Source organism: Sciurus vulgaris (genome assembly GCF_902686455.1).
Source record: "Sciurus vulgaris genome assembly, chromosome: 6".
NCBI lineage: Eukaryota > Metazoa > Chordata > Mammalia > Rodentia > Sciuridae > Sciurus > Sciurus vulgaris.
The window spans coordinates 134,207,065-134,225,447 of NC_136466.1; the positions used below are offsets into that span (position 1 = coordinate 134,207,065).

General features: G+C 35.8%; 1 long non-coding RNA gene across 2 annotated transcripts in view; it reads right to left on the reverse strand.

The window, feature by feature from the left end:
- Positions 1-997: 997 nt before the first annotated feature.
- The window catches only part of LOC306663527, a 51,955-nt gene continuing 34,569 nt past the window's right edge, over positions 998-18,383 (reverse strand). For both annotated transcript variants that reach the window (XR_013764457.1, XR_013764458.1), the window contains exon 3: positions 998-1,336. This is a non-coding gene — a long non-coding RNA (uncharacterized lncRNA). The remainder of the gene's footprint in view (positions 1,337-18,383) is intronic.

Consider the following 18,383-nt stretch of genomic DNA (forward strand, 5'->3'; position numbering starts at 1 on the left):
CTTGCTTACTAACTCTCAGAGGAATCAAGGTGTCACAAGCCTGATTGATCGAAAATACAAATTTCCAAAAACTATAGACAAAAAAAATTTCCTTGTTGTCCCAATGCCTGAATGCTCTTTCCTAGAAGCAATATAGGGATTTGATAATAGACTAATGGATAACAATGAGGTAAATGTCACAGTATAGATATTTAAGTCAGATATAGAGAATAGTTGAAACCATCACAGGCTAGGACCCATCTCTAATCATCCATAAACTATTTTAGCTATGATAAGCTTTCTTTAAGAATAATTAAACTCTTCTTTGTTAAATCGCAGTTATTATTACATTAGCTCCCTGAAAAATGTACTTCCATGATTTAGAAAAATGCCTCACAAATCCAAGATTTGGTTTGAAGCCCTTTTTTCCCATGCTACAAATGCAAAACAATCCACCAGGGTCACATAGAAATAGGTGTACTAGGACAGGAAAATATCTCCAATTTGTCCCAAAATAGTAAGAGGATGAGAACAAGTCCACATAAGAAAGAGCAAGAATAAAATTAGAAGGGAAATATTTGTTAAGTATCAGAGCATGCTTAAGCTTAAAACCACTTCTCATGAAATAATTAAAGTTAAGAAGGAAGAATTCAAACTTTTAAAATCCCAAGTGTGTGGATAGATAGCATGCACTTGTTACCAATCCCAACATGCTAAAACTGGAAAGGGGGACAGAAAAAATAATTGGATGATGAACCCAAGCCCTTGAAATTTAAAAATGGAAAGTTGCAATCAACTTAAATTTATTATTGTTGGCATTATAGTCCAAAATAATAAGTGCACTAAATAAACAAGAGCGAAGAAATATTTGTTTTGTTCCCTGATGTTTTCCAGCACCTAGAACAATGCCTGAAATATATTATACTAGGTCACCTGAACCATTTCCACGACACTCCCCAGCTACCTGAATATATTGAAATACCCATTTCAGTTAGATACAAAAGTAAAGCACACTATCTCCAGCATCAAATAGAAGTTTTTATTTGGCAAATATTTATGAACAATTGTTATATATTTATACTCTGTTTTCTAGCCAGCAAAAGTATTTTTTTTAAGTACTATAGGTCCCATCCCCCTAAATGTACCTATTCTCCAATCTTCTCTCTAGCTCATCAGAAGAAGAAAAAATAACACCCTAGATATCTACATTGTCTTTTGGGAAAAGGGCTCATCTGGGGCTGGGAAAGTACTGGAGAACAGGATGACATGAAATCAGCAGAACTGGTCAAGTGCTAACTCTTAAGACCTGGTCCATATAAATTTATTAGTCCAGGAGGAGCAATCCCAGGTAATTAACCTAGAAAACAAAAAGAAATGCGTAATTATAAAATAGCATGAACAGTTCTGAGGGGAGAAAGGGGTGATTAGAGGGAAGAACAATCCTCTACTTTATAACTTTTCCTAGGGTAAGATCTATTTACACTAAGGGACATTCACGGTCTTCATTAAATCATTGCTGCTAACTCCCCCATGACTGACACTCAGGTAGAAGAAGTGAAACTCACAGAGCAGGTAGTGAGACGAAACCTAAGAGTGCCCAGAATATAAAATCACACATGTTCCATCGCATCCTTTATTCTTAAACTTGAATTTTGAAATCTTAGGAGTGTCTGAGATTTTCAAAGAAACAGAAAAATCATTTGGAATTTTTGAAACACTAAATCAATGACTAGTTGAAAGAACAGATAAAGTCAGTTTTGATTAAGTGATTGACACCTGATGACCAATAAAAGCCCAGTTTAGCTCATGGATTTGTATTTTTCCGGTTGTTTACAACAAAGGAACTCTGAAAATGAACATGAAAAAACTGTCCAACAAATGTGCAACACGTGCCAATTCATAGATGCATAATAAACTTACAAGGAACCATGTTGACAGCTTCATTGCTTTTGGTAAGACCCTACAAATACTTTGGACATATTATAGTAAACATTTCAGTTTTCTTTTTTCCCTTTTTTGATCCTAACATTCTTGATAGGGGTGGGGAAGGGGTATAACACAAATTAAGAAAAGGCGTTTCCTCTCTTTTTAAATTAAATGACTCTTTAGGGAATAATTCAAAAGAATTATTTATGGGTTATACATAACTTTCATTGAATCCATGAATATTTTTGTTTTCTCTGATTTTTATTGTGTTGCAGAAAGTTCTTTTCCTTTTACAAAAGTGTTAAAATTGTTTATCAAATGCATCTGCTGCCTCATATTCTACATCAACAATAACAGACTTTGTTTATAAACTATTACACATGCACACATTGGAAATTTTGGACATGTTGGAAAGAGCTAACAAGGATATAATTAAAAAGCCAGAAGGGTTTTTAAAATTTAGCTCTTTATCAATAATTTTCATAACCACAAGAAAAAAATGATTATATAAATCCAGAAAAGTCATTTGATTGAATCGAATTCATGCATGGCTCTCTCTTCCGTAGCACAACTCCAACATCCCTGTCTTGATTAGCACAGGTAAAACTTTTTTAGAAAAGTTTGCATAAAATTTCTGGTCCTATGAACAAGTCCCTTTACTTTCTTAGGCTGCCAAGTTTTGGAAATAAAGTTGCAGAAATCTCTTTTTCAAGTAGCATAAATGCCCTTAAAAAAAAAAAAAAAAAATCCATGACTAATACGTCCCAGGTCTGTTTAACCTACGCTGATTACACTGATGTCTCTTTTTACCATCCATTATGAAGAAAGCTACTTCCGCAGCTTTGCAGCTGTCAAGTTTCCTAGGCTCTGCCCTGAGCACCCCTCATTTTGACCTGTCGGACACCAACTAATCTGTGTGGTTCTAGAGCTACCGCTGACAATCCCTGTGGTCCTGCATTCCAGCATCATTCCAGCATTCTCTCCACATTGTTAATTTATGTACCTACAATACCCCTGCAGGCCTTAAAAGGTTGACTTTGGCTGTGAGACAGGAAACATTGCATCCATGTGGAATTGGATGAAAAGGGAACCTTCTAACAAAGTCCTAAACATAAATCAAGAAGGAAAAAAAACCCCAGAATGTTGTAGATTAGGGTCTCGGCTGAATGCACTTTACATGTTATACCAAAACACTCAAGTCTGAGGTTGAAATGTTTAGTTATCACTTCACTCAAGTTAAAGAAACTCATGCCCATTGAGTTTGATGGTTGGATTAAATGCCAGGTACAAGAAAACACAGTTTGCTCATCTAAAATGTAGAGAGGTGTCGCTCTTTTTGGAATTCACTTCTGTGTGAAATAAATAAAATTTCCTTTCTACCACAGATGTGCACCAAATAACCTGGAATTTGTCTGTTTCCTCAAAATGATTTTAGTGTAACTGGAGTAATGAGACAACACAGGGAAAATTATGTTACAGCTACATTTTCTCATTTAACAAGGACCTGTGAGCTGAATTTTAATGAACACATAAATGAACAAACTAAAAGTTACATCTGCAAATAACAAAAAAATAAATGAATGAAAACAAAATATTTTACAGACAGAAAGATTACTGGTGTTCATCTTGTGGATTCTTTAGCTCCTTGTGCTTACACTGATAGATCACCAGTCTCATGGATGAAGTCAAGGCAGTAGATGGTGATGGCTGGAAAAAAAATGGCCCAGAAACATACAAAATGTTACCTTTTTTTGCCGCTCATGTATAAGGAGATAAGAAAATACCTTCCTGTAGAGTAAGGGTCTCAAGGTGTGGTACACAGGGCAGCAGCATCTGTGTCATCTAGCGACATGACAGTAATGTATACTCTGTCCAACCCCAGACTTACTGAATCAGTAAAGAGTGAGCTGAGAAGTCTGTGTTTTAAAAATCCCTCTGAAAGTTCCTAATGCATGCTCAAGTTTGAGAGCCATTGGTGTAGAAAGTCAACACCTGGAGTTTCACCTCTTATCCCAACTCCATTAAAAGTAGAGTTTCTCTGCTTAACCAAAATTCAAACCCATATGCAGCAAGTTCAAATATAGCTCTCCAAAAAGTTTCATAATTTATAGTCTGGGAAAATCGTATGTTGTCTGGTAAATCAATATCTCTAAACATAAACTAGATCCTTGCTGTCTAGCAATCCACATTAAACACTCAGAGCATACAAGAATGCAAAGAGAAACATTTGTGATTCATCAAAAATCATGTCACGAATAAAGTTCCATTGCTAAGCAAAATCTTCTTGCATTTCAATAGGATATTATCACAGGAGGAAAGATCTTTCTTTGCTTCAAAAATAGACACCATATTTCTTTCTTTAATTATTTTATTTTATTTTTATTAGCATGTATTGATTACACATAATACTGGGTTCAGTATGACATTTCCACACATGCATAAAGCATACACTAATCAAATCCATCCTCCCTTTAATCCACCTTCCTCCATACACACAGACCTTTCTCAATCTCTAGTAATTATGATTCTATTTTCAGGTCAACTTCTTTTGGCTTCCACATATGAGAGAAAGCATGCAGTATTTGTCTTTCAGTGTCTGGTTTATTTCACTTAGCATAATATCCTTCAGTTTCATTCATTTTGCTGTAAATGACACGATTTCTTTCTTCTCTATGGTTGAATAACATTCCATGATGTATACACACCAAACTTGCTTTATTTATTCATTGATGGTGATTGTGGAATCACCTAAGCCGATTCCACCCGTCAGCTATTATAAACAGTTCATAATAAACATGAGTGTACAGATATCTCTTTGGTATGCTGATTTCATTTCCTTTAGATGTATACTCAGATGTGGGATGGATGGATCATATTGGTTTCTTGAGAAGTCTCCACATTGCTCTCCATAGTGACCGTACTAATTTACATTCCTACTCACCGTGTGTACGTTCCTTTTTCTCCACATCATCAGGACGTTTGTTATTATTTTGACAATAGCCATCCTAACTGAAGTGTGATGATATCTAGTTGTAGTTTAAGAGACACAGCATATTTGTATTATATTTAAATTATAAATTATATGTCATCCTTTTATCATTCAAAAATATACACTGACCATTTCTCTATCCTTAGGATTTAGTGTATTTTCCATAGACTAAGTAGTGAATAATTATTTGTGAATAGAGTGATATATTTCAGATTATACAGAAAAACCATTTATGTTGTGAACAAAGCAGCATATGTTGTGTTTTCAGGAATTCTGGTCAAGTTTTGTGGAATGAGTTTACACCTTTTATCTGGCAAAGTGAGGAACAAACAAAATTCTCTTGTATACAATTCAAACTATGTGTATTACTGAATGCTTAGTCAGATCTTTCACAGAATCAAAATCGCCTTTATCTTGAGAAGATTTTGGCCGACCCACTGTGGAGTCTCTTTCCCTGTGGTAAAGGAATGAGTTTTCCCTATGTGGCCAGATAGAAAGGAGCCCCTTCTCCAGACTGTTCTAGAAATACACTGTGAAATAAGTACTTAAAAAATACATTACTTATAAGACAAGAACAACAAGGAAATTGTTCTTAGTTTTCCTCAGCAATCAAAGAAATTGAAATTCCCAAGAAGAAATCTACTAGCGGTAAAGATGGAAGGATAGAGGAAAGCAAGGGCCCAGCATTGTGCACACATGCTTAGGGAAGAGAATCTAGGCCAAAGAGAAAGACAAAAACAATGTCCCCAGTCACTGTGATGCCTGCTGTGGGCATCTGAGTTCACACTTCCTTTCTGAGCAGGGCTCATATTCACAAACAACTTGAAGTGTCACTTTGACCTTCCCTTTTGGGGATGTGAATTCTAGTCCAATGTTCTAGATCAGTACAAGAGAGCTTCAGGAATTATGACCAGGAATTCTGGGAGGCTTTTCTGGCTCAAGAGAGAAAGAATCAAAATATTTACTAGTTCTCCAAATTTCCTCAAAATCAAGCAAAAATGAAAGCAGACAGTTCTACTGTAGGGTTCACCAGCTTCTACCATCTCCTTCCACTGGTCCCTTTGATGAACTCCTCATCCTTTCTTCACAACCTGGATTTCCTACTGCCAACTACTCTACTTGTTGGAGAGGTACAAAAACATCCTGAGAAATTTGACCTTATCATGCCTCAGATTTATCATCTGTAGCTAATCACCCTCACTAAACTACTGGACAAGAAGTTAAATTAAATGAAAAACGATTTGCCCAGGTCCTAGCACATAGAAGATGCCATTATACTCAGATGAATCTTCAGTCATTTCTATGCCTTTCCCTTTAAACCACAAAACTTAAATCTAGAAATCAATCAAAAAGAGAAAACTTCATGTTCATATTAAATACCTTATCCTCATGCTACACAATTGGAAAAAGAAACCATGGCTATGTATTTATATCATATATCTTATTTTCTAACTTAAACTGGAGTATAACTGTGAGCTAATATTTATTTTAAGATGGTTAAAAACAGGCACATAAAACAGTTATTCTGATTCAGGTTCACCCAGTTATTTTCCTGCCTAATATAAAATACTTGTATAATCCACAAAATAGTCCCGCAAAAATTTATATGAAATGTTTTTAATTATAAAGATGAATGACACTGAGAGCCAGAGTTATTTAGATATGGATCATGGAGTAGTTTCTTATTTAAAGTTGGGTTTATGAATATTATAGGATTTACGAGAAACATTTTCCACTTTTTCCTCTAAATTGTTCATCCATGTTATTTAAAATGTCTTTCCACATTTACAAAATTTTAGTTGCTGATGACACAGGTACCTACTAGCAGAGGTGAGTTGAATTCCTTGGAAGGTAAGGCTGGATCCTTTATCAGATTAGACATCCAAACACCACTAATAACACAAAACGTAATGTCAGAAAGTAACATAAATTAGTTGAGATAGATATTTCCAAGATTTAAAAGTCAAATTTTACCCAGACTTTGCATAGTAGGGAACATTTTTATAAAGAGCACACTCATATTTTTTTCTTTAAAATTGCATAAAATGCATAGTGTCAATCTCAATAGATTAAGTGATTCAAAGTATCATGGGGGAAAGAATCGAGATTTGTTCTTCTCAGAACATTTGAGTTAATATGAATCACAAATTCTTCAACTACAGATTTGTCATTTCAAATTTTAAAAATTTACCAAAAAGGCAATAGAATACACAAAAGAAAAGACACAAAACAATTGCAAAATATTTAATAATTATCAAATAATTACATTTGGAGAAATTATATTTGTATTTCATGCAAAGGAATCAAAGTCTATCAAAATATACAGCTGTCTGGAGCAGAAAATAAAAGCCCTAAACTCTTAGTTTGTCCAAGTTCAAAATTCTTTCCCAATACTTCTTCCTATCACTTAATTTTAAAATCTGTAAAAAAACTTACTGTGTCCAGTAAAATATGAAAGTGCAGCATCACTGAACTTGCTCAAACATCCAATAGGAGGGACCAATGATGCAGATTGTTTTTATTAATTAACTGTGATATAATTGAAGATCATAGTTATAGTCAAGAATTTGTACCCATCTCTTCCCACCACACAACACATGCAAAGCAGGTGACTTTCTATTCATTAGAATCACATTGGAAGAATCATTTTTATCTCATGTTATTACATATCTAAGAAACCAGAAATAATAGGAGAAAGACATGCCAAACAGGAGAACAAATAATAGTGTGCCACAGATTCAAATATTTTGCAACCAGGGTGAACTATGCAGTACCAAGTTTCCAAATGGATTTGTTTTGGTTCATGGCTATCTCTACATAAAAGCAAGTTTTTCTTAATTTTCCTACCTACTCCAAAGAGAAATTAAGTTTCACACAAAAACCTAATCTATAAAACCAAACTTTTTGAGTTTTTCAGATTCCAAAGGAAAATTTATGTGAAAAATAAAAGTAATTCTGAGTCTATGGAACTTTTCTTGTATATTTCTCCATAATCCTTTCACCAGTTTTATAGGTAAGAGCCACCCTGACAAAATCTCACCTACATGGAATACATAGCACAAGGGTCAATATTCTATGCAGTCTGTTTTGCTATAAATTCTACAAGGTCAATTGAGGGAGGTTGACGGTTTCAAAATGAAAAGAAAAAGAAAAAGCAAGTAGGTTGGGTAATTAACTTTGCATTGTTACTACCAAAATACCTGACAAGAACAACATAAGAGGAGGAAAAGTTGATTCTGGGCTCAGTTTCAGAGGTCTCAGTCTATGGTCAACCAACTCCACTGCTCTGGGTCTGAAGTAAGCCAGAACATCATGGTGGAAAGGGGAAGCTGAAGAAAGCTGCTCAGCTCATGGCAGCCAGGAAAGAGAGAGCCAGAAGAGGAGAGTGTGATTGTGAGGAGCCAGAGACAAAATACAATCCCCAAGGGCATGTCCCCAGTGACCTACTTCCTCTAGTCACATCTCACTTGCCTACAGTTACCACCCACAATACATTCAAATTATTAATTCATCAGATGTATAAATCCACTGGTTAGGTTACAGCTCTCATGATCTAATCATTTACATTCTGCAATTCAATTGCTACATTGTCTCAAGAGTTTCAAGAGGACACCTTATATTCACACCATAACATAGGTTAAGAGAATTATTAACCAGAGAGTATAGGCATCCTCAAAACAGATGAGGAGAAGCCATCTTCTGCTCTCAGCCAATGGAAATAGACTTGGATGTATCACTAAGCATGCATTAACTCTAGTATTTGCCACCGGTTCAACATTTGAGAAAGTCAGAGGGAAAGGAAATCTCAACAAGGATTTAAATAGCATTCATTAATGACTGAATCTTATCAGACTAATAGAAAAGCTTTACCAAAATTATATAAGGTAAGTATGGCCAACTGTATGCCTTCCTTTATTGGAGATAATATAGAAATTGGAGTAGTGTTGCTTATCTGTTTTGGTGAATGTATTTTTACCCATGTTCTCATTCTGTAAAATTCCTCTTGGGAGACCATTCTGTTTCTCCTTTCCTTTAATCTTGACTTCCTTTGCTTCTCTTTTGTCATGAGGCAAGAAAGATTGAAAGATATTTTAGAGGTCTTAGAAGATCAGAGAAAATAACTCTAAATTCTTTTTCTCACCTTAGATTTTGGTCATAGGTAAACATTGAGCATCCCTGTTCTGAAGCATGTGGGAGAAGATCTCAAACTTTTTCAGATTTTGGAATATTTTCATATACATCTCATTAGAGATGAGATGCAAATCTAAATAGGAATTTCATTTATCTTTCATACACATCTTATGGGCTGAAGGTAATTTTAGTTATATTTTCAGTGAGCCTGCGTTTTGACTGTGTCCCATCACATGAGATCAGATGTAGAATTTTCCACTTGTGACACATGTTGGCACTCAGATAGTTTTGGGTTTGGAACACTTTAGATTTTGGATTTTTGGATTAGGGATGCTCAACTTGAATATGATTTATTAGTCAACGTGAATAATGTTCAAATAGTGTTTGGAAAATGTAAAACAAGATCATTCTATTATGTAAACATTAAAACTACCTTTGAAAACTATTGTCTCTCACTACTGATGTTTCTAATTTGAGGAAAGTACATAAACTTGGTGACATGATTATTATCGTTATTATTGGTATCTCTAGTAATTAGCACAGAGACAAAGTCATGTCAGGCATCCTAAAACACATAAAAGAGTGAGTGAATAAGTTAATAAATGAGTAAGTGAACACCCTAGAGACAGAACTATCAAAACAAATAGAGTTTAGAGTTCCTGGCTCCTTCTAGTTCAAAGCAAGTGCCAAACACATGAATCCCACATATGTTTCTCTCTATACTCTTCCACTCCCATCCTTTCCTTAATGACTTGCTTTTCTTGAGGGAACAGTTTTAGATAAATACCAGGTGAAATGTGGTGCCTAAATAAAGTTCTGGAAGTGATTTTTGAGGTGCTATAAGCTCCCACACATTGAGGGACCTCCCACCAGTCATTTTCTTGGGGCAGATTCCAAATAACAAAGCTTGATGCAGTCTGCTTCCTGAAATGCCATCTAGTTACCCATCTTAATCTAGTGTTAGTTTAAGGAATTAGCCAGAGGAACATTTTTTCCTTTTCTTTTTTTTAAGAAGTAGAAGAAAGAGGTGAATTAAAAGCAGAGCATCCCTTCTGACCCCAATGGGGAAATTACAGGGCACAGAAGGTGCCACACATCCCTGGCAAGAACACAGCACAGTTGCAAACATTCACACCGTGTTGAGAGTGCCTAAAGTCAAATAAAATTTAAAAGAGCAATAAAAATGATGGAAGAGAAAGACAAATCAGTGGGTAACTATACAAAAGATACTAGGCTGTTCCAACATACTGAAATCCATCAATTTCAGAAAATAAAATTTAGCCTTGAGAGCTTTATTTTTAAATTGCATTTTCATTTGACAGTCATATGTTCAAACACTGCATTTCCTAAGAAATGCACATGATTGCATAAACATGGTTGATTGGCACATAAAATTCTAATCAACTTTCTCAGAAATTTCTCAGATTTATACAAGATGTGAAGTTTACTATTTGGCAAAAGTGGAATACAGAAATATTAGTTACTTGGTTCACTTTGGAAACTAATGCCTCAAAGGAATGGCTTTCTTATACTTAGTTGAGTGTATTGGAGTAACAGAATGTAAGTCATTACATTGGCTGATGGGTGTTCTGATTGTCTAGTTTTGGGAGAACCTGTTTCTTTCCTACTTCAGGAGAGAGGGAAAACTTGTATAGTGAAATATTAAAAATAATTTAAAACAATAATAGTAAGGTATAAAATGGGTGTAAAATGTCTGATCCTTGACATGGAAAACCTCAATTTTAAAGATTTCTCCATTTTTTGAGTCATGGAAGGAGAGAAGGAACCTCCTCAGGCTGTGGAGGCCTAAGTTACCAATACTCTCTTCCTCTCACAGGTCCCAATCCCCTACCAAATCCGGCCTGGGTCAGCCACTTAAACATTGCTGCCAGGAATTTGACTTATAAACAAGTTATACAATATTAGGTTGGGTTAACCCAAAAGTAGACCCTGAGACAAGGACTCAAGTATTCATGCTTATTTAGGAAATGTAAAAAACCAATAGGAAAGAGATCACTTGAAACAAGAGGAGAGTCAATAATGTGTCTGTCATCAAGCTTACTCTGTAGTAAAGTGAACAGAGCTAATTTCCACTGGAAAATTGTGTAACACAAACATATTGAGCTAATTCCACTTAAGAAGAAAGATTGTGTATTTATACACTATCTCCTATCGGTTATTGGTTGAGGGTTGAGAGACATTCTTATATGGTTTGGAGATGAGGTGTCTGCTGTCAAAAACTGACATGTTAATGTAATCATGTTCAGAACTGAAATAATTAGATTATTAGAGCTATGATCTGATCAGTGGATTAGTTCTTTTGATGAATTAATAAATTTGAATGGATCAACTTGGTGGTAATTTTAGCTAGGTTGGGTGTAAATGAAGGAAGCAGGTCACGGGGGTCATTCCTTTGGGGTTTATATTTTGTCCCTGGCCACTTCCTTGCTCTTGCTGCTTCCTGTCTACCATAAATGGAGCGACTATCCTCGGCCACACCCTTCCACCATGATGTTCTGCCTCACCTCAGGCCCAGAGCAATGAAATTGGCCAACCATGACAGAACCTCTGAAACCGTGAAGCCAAAATATGCAAAGCACATGCAAAGTTTCAAAGAGAAAACGTCAAGGAAAAAAAAATCCTATTTTTAAGAAAGAGAAGTAATACACTTCTTCTACTCACATTCCAACACATTCCTCCTCTAATGTGTAGTAGTCATGTATTTTGATAACAGTGATAAAAACCTAACATAATACAATTATGTTCATACTTTCAGTCTTCCGCACACAAATTAAGCAAACTTTGGGGATTCAGAGAAAGCTTTCAGACAAAGAGAGGCAGACACTGGTAGCTGGAAGTCAGCCTGAGCAAATCCAGGCAGTAAACCTGGAGTTATATGGCCAGAGAATCAAGATGCAGAGGCAGTTTTAAAAATGCCTCACAGTGGTGACCTCTCATGACAATGGCATTATTAAATGCCAAGGATAGTAGAGACCAGCAACAGGAAAGAAAACAGTAACCTTCTAAACATCGTGTTCCTACCACTGTAATATCAGATTTGATATCTGCTGTCTTACCTCTCCATTTCTCAAGCCTGATTCTCCTACCCTCTCCTTGATTCTATGAATTACCCAGTATCTTTCAAATAAATTTATTTTCTACTTAGCCAGTGCTATTTTCTCCAACTTGCCTTACATAATGTTTCTCAATGCTTTATATAATGTTTCTCAAAGTATGATAAAGATTGGATGCTGAATGCCATTCACAGCAAATCCTTGCCTAAAACAAAGGAATATCTCAAAGGTTTCAGAGCAAAGTCATGACCTATTCAGAATGTAATTGTTTCAGCAAGGAGAAATGATTTGGAAAACACCTTCTAACTAACCTTGGACCCTAATGAGTATAAATACATTCTTATAAGGTATTAAGTGATCAAGGGATTAAAGTTGCCAAGGATAAATTAGATATGTTCTATATAGTATAATCCAAATAGCTACAGCAAAAATAAAACCAAAATTAGTGTCTTGTTTTCTCACTTAATTATCCAGAGGTGTCTAAAGGCATCTAAAAGTAATTTACCTGAAGTATAGTCCTCAGCTTCATGGCCAAAGTAGGCTCAATTCCATGTCCACATGTAAGCATGAGCAAAGTTTCAAGGAGAAAACGTCAAGGAAAAAAAATCCTATTTTTAAGAAAGAGAAGTAATACACTTCTTGTACTCACATTCCATACACAAGCACTTAGACATGGCCATATTAGCTACAAGGAATCTGAAAAACATTTTGTAGCTGAAGCAGCCCTCTACCCAGATAAATGTTTTTGACATAGAAATGGAGAATAGATTTTGGAAGAGAGGCAACAATCGACCACACATCATGTTTTTTGAACATCCTAGCCATAAAAACAGGTATGTTCAGCTATATTCATCTTTGAATATAGGTAGGATTTAGGGGCAGATCATTTGTGCTTTCCATGTGTCCACTCCTGAAACACTACCACCCATTATTCAACTCACTCTACAGTCTTGTGAGGTAATCCCTATGCTCAGTTGAATGAGATGGTCACTCAAGCCTAACTTCAATATATCTGTGATAGTAGCAAAAAGTGTAATGCTGTGGAGATATAATGCCACTGAAAATTGACTTCGAAGAAGGCAAAATTTAAAGTAGCACAATTTAAAGAACAGGTCTATATGGATTTATGGTTGGCAGCTAAGGTTTAATTGCATGTCCAAGAATATAGACAGAAACAATATTATAAGACTATTGGCAAAGTTTGGGGATATAATACATGGGTGGAGTTCTTGAAATAAGCATAAAAGTATTTATTCCAAGTAAATATCCACTAAAAAAACCCTTGAAGAGCAAGTTCTTAATAATCATGTGGACAAAAAAACTAGTTTGTGGATTTCAGTTTGCTTCCTTCCCAAGATTGCTCAGTTTCCCCTCAATAGGCTAATGTAAATGTGAGGGCAAGGATGGACCATAAACTCAATCAGGATTTTCTTCATAGCCATTCTTGCTATTGCCAAGTACTCTATTTTCCAACCGCAATGACCAATTCTGTGTCCCCATCACAGTGCCACATAGTGAGTGGAAGGTAAAATACCTGCTGGTAAATGAGTGGATCCATTCCTTCATGGAGAAGTCAACATTTTTACCTCACTGCAACACACATTGACATTCACACAACTCTCCCTACCATGGCAGTCCCAGCCTCTGTGGACTAACCACATACCTCTTATTCTATCATGGCATCCCTACATTATCATTTCTAACCAAAGAATTTTATATACAATAAAATGCAAGGGATACTGTCCATGAACTTCACTATCATTTTTTATGTATTAGAACCATTATATCAAAGTACCTCCTTCAGTGGTGGAATGACCTTTTGGAGGGAGATTTAGTTATAGTTCAGTTTAGAAATAGGGCCTTACGAGGATAGAATATGGCCCGAAAGGAAGAGAATCTAGAGTTTACTAGTAAAAAAAAAAAAAAAAAAAAAAAGTTAATATTAAAAGAAAAATTTCCATAAAGGGTACTACAAAAGTTCCATTGAATTAGAATTTGAGAGTATCATCTAACTATTACTGAAGCCAGAATTGGGGACAGGCAGTGTAGAAATAGGGGATTGGGTCAAATCGAGGAAATGGAGGCCATGAAAGCCATCTGCCTCTGGAAGTTGGAATGTCAAGATCTCCCTGGGAGAATGGAATGTCAAGGATCTCTGGAGTCCCGTTGATTGCCAAATTTACCTGCCCTTATCAAGGACTGCAAGAAAGGAGCTACTAATTAATGCCCCCTGGGCCCTTGCCTGGCTGAATCACCTTGGCCCTCCCCCTGCCCCATCTGCTTCTCACTTTATGCATCTCACCTGCAAAACCAGGCCTAGTCATGTAGGCAGGAAAGAGAGATAAGAGAGATAAGTGGGGAGAATAAAAGAGACCTTAACCTATAAAAGATGTAGGGTGCACTCACTTCTGGGGACTTTAGAACATCAGCGATGGCCCCCTTCTCCTTCCCAGGAGAAGTCTGTATTATCACCTTTAAATAAAACCTGCTTAATATGCTTGCCTGGTGTGCTTCTCTAGTGTTCAAACTTCAACATTAGAGGGAGCAGAACTCGTTACCGGTAAACGGCTGTATCATTACTAGTTCTTATAGTACTTACAAAGGTTGAATCGAGTCTGGGTTGTAAAGACAGACCCTTACTCTCAAGGGGAAAATCATACAGCTGTATATGCTCTTCTCTTGGGCACCACCTTTGCTAAGGTCACATTAAACTGCTTAAAGTTTTTGATATTGGCAGTTTACTTTCATGCCTCTGCACCTTTGTAATTACCAACCCTTCTTCCTCAAGAGACCTCCCATCACTTTTTTTTCAAAGCCTGGATTTAAAATATTCATCTGTGGGGATCCTGTTATTGCAAGACCTACCAAAAAGTTGGTCCCTCAAGCTCTGATACAGGACCATTGTATATAAACCTTTTAATCACATCCAAAGAAGTGATATAAAAGCTGCGTTATAAACCTGGGTATAATAAAATTCAACACCACACCACAAGCTGACATCCCAGGGTACAGCAACAATATAGAAGGCTGATTACTAAAAAGGCTCTCATATAAAAATGGAAGACATGTACATCCAAACAGATGTTTAAATCTCAACACTGAAACACAAGTAGTATGAGAAACCAGGTAACACAGCACCTCCTGGTGATCATAACTCCCTAGTAACTGATTCCAAAGTAGAAATGGCAGACAAATAATTTACAACACTGATTTTTTTTAAAACTCAATATATTCCAAAAGAATACAAATAAATAGCTGAATGAATTAAGGAAGACAATGTAGGATATGAATAAGCAATTTAATAAAGATAGAAATGTATAAAGAGCCAAACAGAAATTTTGGAAATGGAAAGCTCACTAAATCAGATTCAAAACTCAATAAAATACTTGAAATTAAATTCAGCATCATATTAAAAAGATGATATACTATGATCAAGTTAGTTTTACTCCAGGGATTCAAAGGTGGTTCAGCACATACAAATTAATAACTGTAATACAGCACATACATGGAATCAAGGATAAAAATCACATAATCATCTAGTAGGTGCAGAAAAAGTTTTGATAAAATTCAACATTCTTCATGATAAAAGCTCTGAATCAATTAGGCATAGTAGGATCATACCTCAACATAAAAAAGCTACATATGATAAACCCAAAGCCAACATTATATTAAATGGGAAAACCCTGAAAGCTTTTCCTCTGCAATCAGGAACAAGATAAGGGTGTCTCTTCTCACCTCTTCTTCAATATAATACTTGAAATTTTAGCCAAAGTAATCAGGCAAGAGAAAGAAATCAAAGAATTCAATTAGGAAAGGACAAAGTCAACTTATCCTTGTTTGCTGATGATATGATTCTATATTTAGAATACCTAAAGATCCACCAAAGACTTAGGACTGATAAACAACTCAGCAAAGTAGCAGGACACAAAATTAACATACAAAAATCAGTAGCTTTTCTACACATCAATAATGACCTCACTGAAAAAGAAATCAAGAAAGCCCATCACATTCTCAATAGCTTCAAAAAATAAATAAAATACTTAGGAATAAACCTAGCCAAAGAGATAAGTGATCTCTACAATAAAAATTAGTAAACACTAAAGAAAAAAATTAAAGGAAACACCAGAAGAGGGCAAGACCTCCCACACTCAAGGTTTGGAAGAAATAATCACATAGAAGCACAAAAGACCTTGAATAGCCAAAGCAATCCTGAGCAAAAAAGCAAGGCTGAAAGCATTACAATACCTGATTTCAAAATATACCACAAAACCATTGTAAACAGCATGGTATTAGAAAAATAGTCACATAGATCAATGGAAGAGAAGAGTCAGAAATAAAATCCACACATCTATAGTTAACTGATTCTTGACAAAGGAGCAAAAAATACACATCAAAGAAATGACAGCCTTCAAGAAAAGGCGCTAGGAAAACTGAATATTCACAGATAGAAGTTTGAAGTTACATCCTTATCTTCACCCTATACAAAAATAAGCTCACAGAGGGCTTGGCAGCACATGCCTGTAATCCCAGTGACTTGGGAGTCTGAAGCAGGAGGATCAACGATTCAGTCAGGCTCAGCAATGGCTAGGAGCTAAGCAACTCCGTGAGACCCTGTCTCTAAATAAAATACAAGATAGGGCTGGGGATGTGGCTCAATGGTTGTTGAGTGCCCCTGAGTTCAATCCCTGGTACCAAAAACAAAAAACAAATGAAAAAACAAAAAAAAAAAACCTCACATTCATCAAGGTAGGACCTGAAATTTTGAAATTACTAGGAGAAAATGTAGGGAAACATGCAAATATTGGCACAGGCAACAATTTTCTGATCATGGCACCAATTCAGGGAACAAAAGCAAGAACTGACAAATGAGATTACATTAAATTAAAATGAAAGGAATCAACAGAGTGAAGAAGGAATCTACAAAATCAAAGTCTTTGGCAGCTGTTCATCTGATAGAGGACTAACATAGAGAATATAAAAAACATAAAGAACAAGTAATCCAGTGGAATAATGGAGAGATTATTTGAACAAACACCTCTTAAAAGAAGTACCTATAGCCAATTAATGTGTGAGAAAAAAAAAATGCTTAGTATCTTTAGTCATCAGGGAAATGCAAATCAAAACTACACTGAGATTTCATCTTACTTAAGGCAAAATGCTTATTATCTAAATAAATAAATAAAAATAATGAATGCTGGCAAGAATGTGGAGAAAAAAGAACACATATGCTGTTTGGGGAGTGTTAATTAGTATAGCGAATAGAAAAATATTACAGTTTCCCTTAAAAACTACAAATAGAATTACCATATGATCTAGTCATTCCACCACCAGGTACTTACCTGAAAGAAATTAAGTTCACATATAAAGAGATACCTGCATACCCATGTTTGTTGCAGCACTATTCACAAAAGCTAAAATATGAAATCAGCCTAGGTACTTATCAACAGAAGGGTGGGTAAAGAAAATCTGGTGTGTGTATATTTATGTATGGAGTATTATTCAGTCATAAAGAAGAAGGAAATCATGTCATCTGCAGGAAAAGGGATGTAACTGGAGGGCTTCATATTAAGTGAAATAAGCCAGACAGAGAAAGACAAAAAACAAGTATCACAAGTTTTCTCTCATGTGCAGAAGCTTTTAAGAAAACAAAAAACTGGAAGTAGAAAAGAAGGACAGGGAAAGAGGGGAAGAAGGGAGAATGGTTGTAAACCCACCAAGTAGTACAATTGATATGCACTAATAATTATATTTTTTAAAAATCTTTGTAATTCATTCCTTGATACCTTCTGTGTTAGTTTTCTATTACTATGAAAAAAAAATAGCTGAGATAATCAATTTAAAAAGAGTAAAGATATATTCTGGTTCATGGTTTCAGTGGTCCATGGTCACTTGATCCTGTTGCTTTAGGCCTAATGCAGCATAATACATCATGGTAGGAATGCATGAGAGAGGAGGCTTGTTCAACTCATGCTACAGGAAAGACAAGAGAGAGGAAAGAGCTGGAGCCCCAATATCCTCTTTGAGGACATGCCCCCAATGACCTAACTTGCTTCCATTTGGCCCCACCTCCTAAAGCTCTACCACCTTGCAGTAGCACCACAGGCTGGCTGGTGAATCAAACTTTCAACACACCAGCCTTTGAGAAACATTTCAGAATCAAACTGTAGCACCCTCAGATAGGGATAGCCAGCATATCCTTTAAGTGTACGCTCAAAGCATGACCCTCTTCACATCACATAGTTATTTGTTTACTGTCTGTTGCCCTTGTTACACTGCAAACCTCC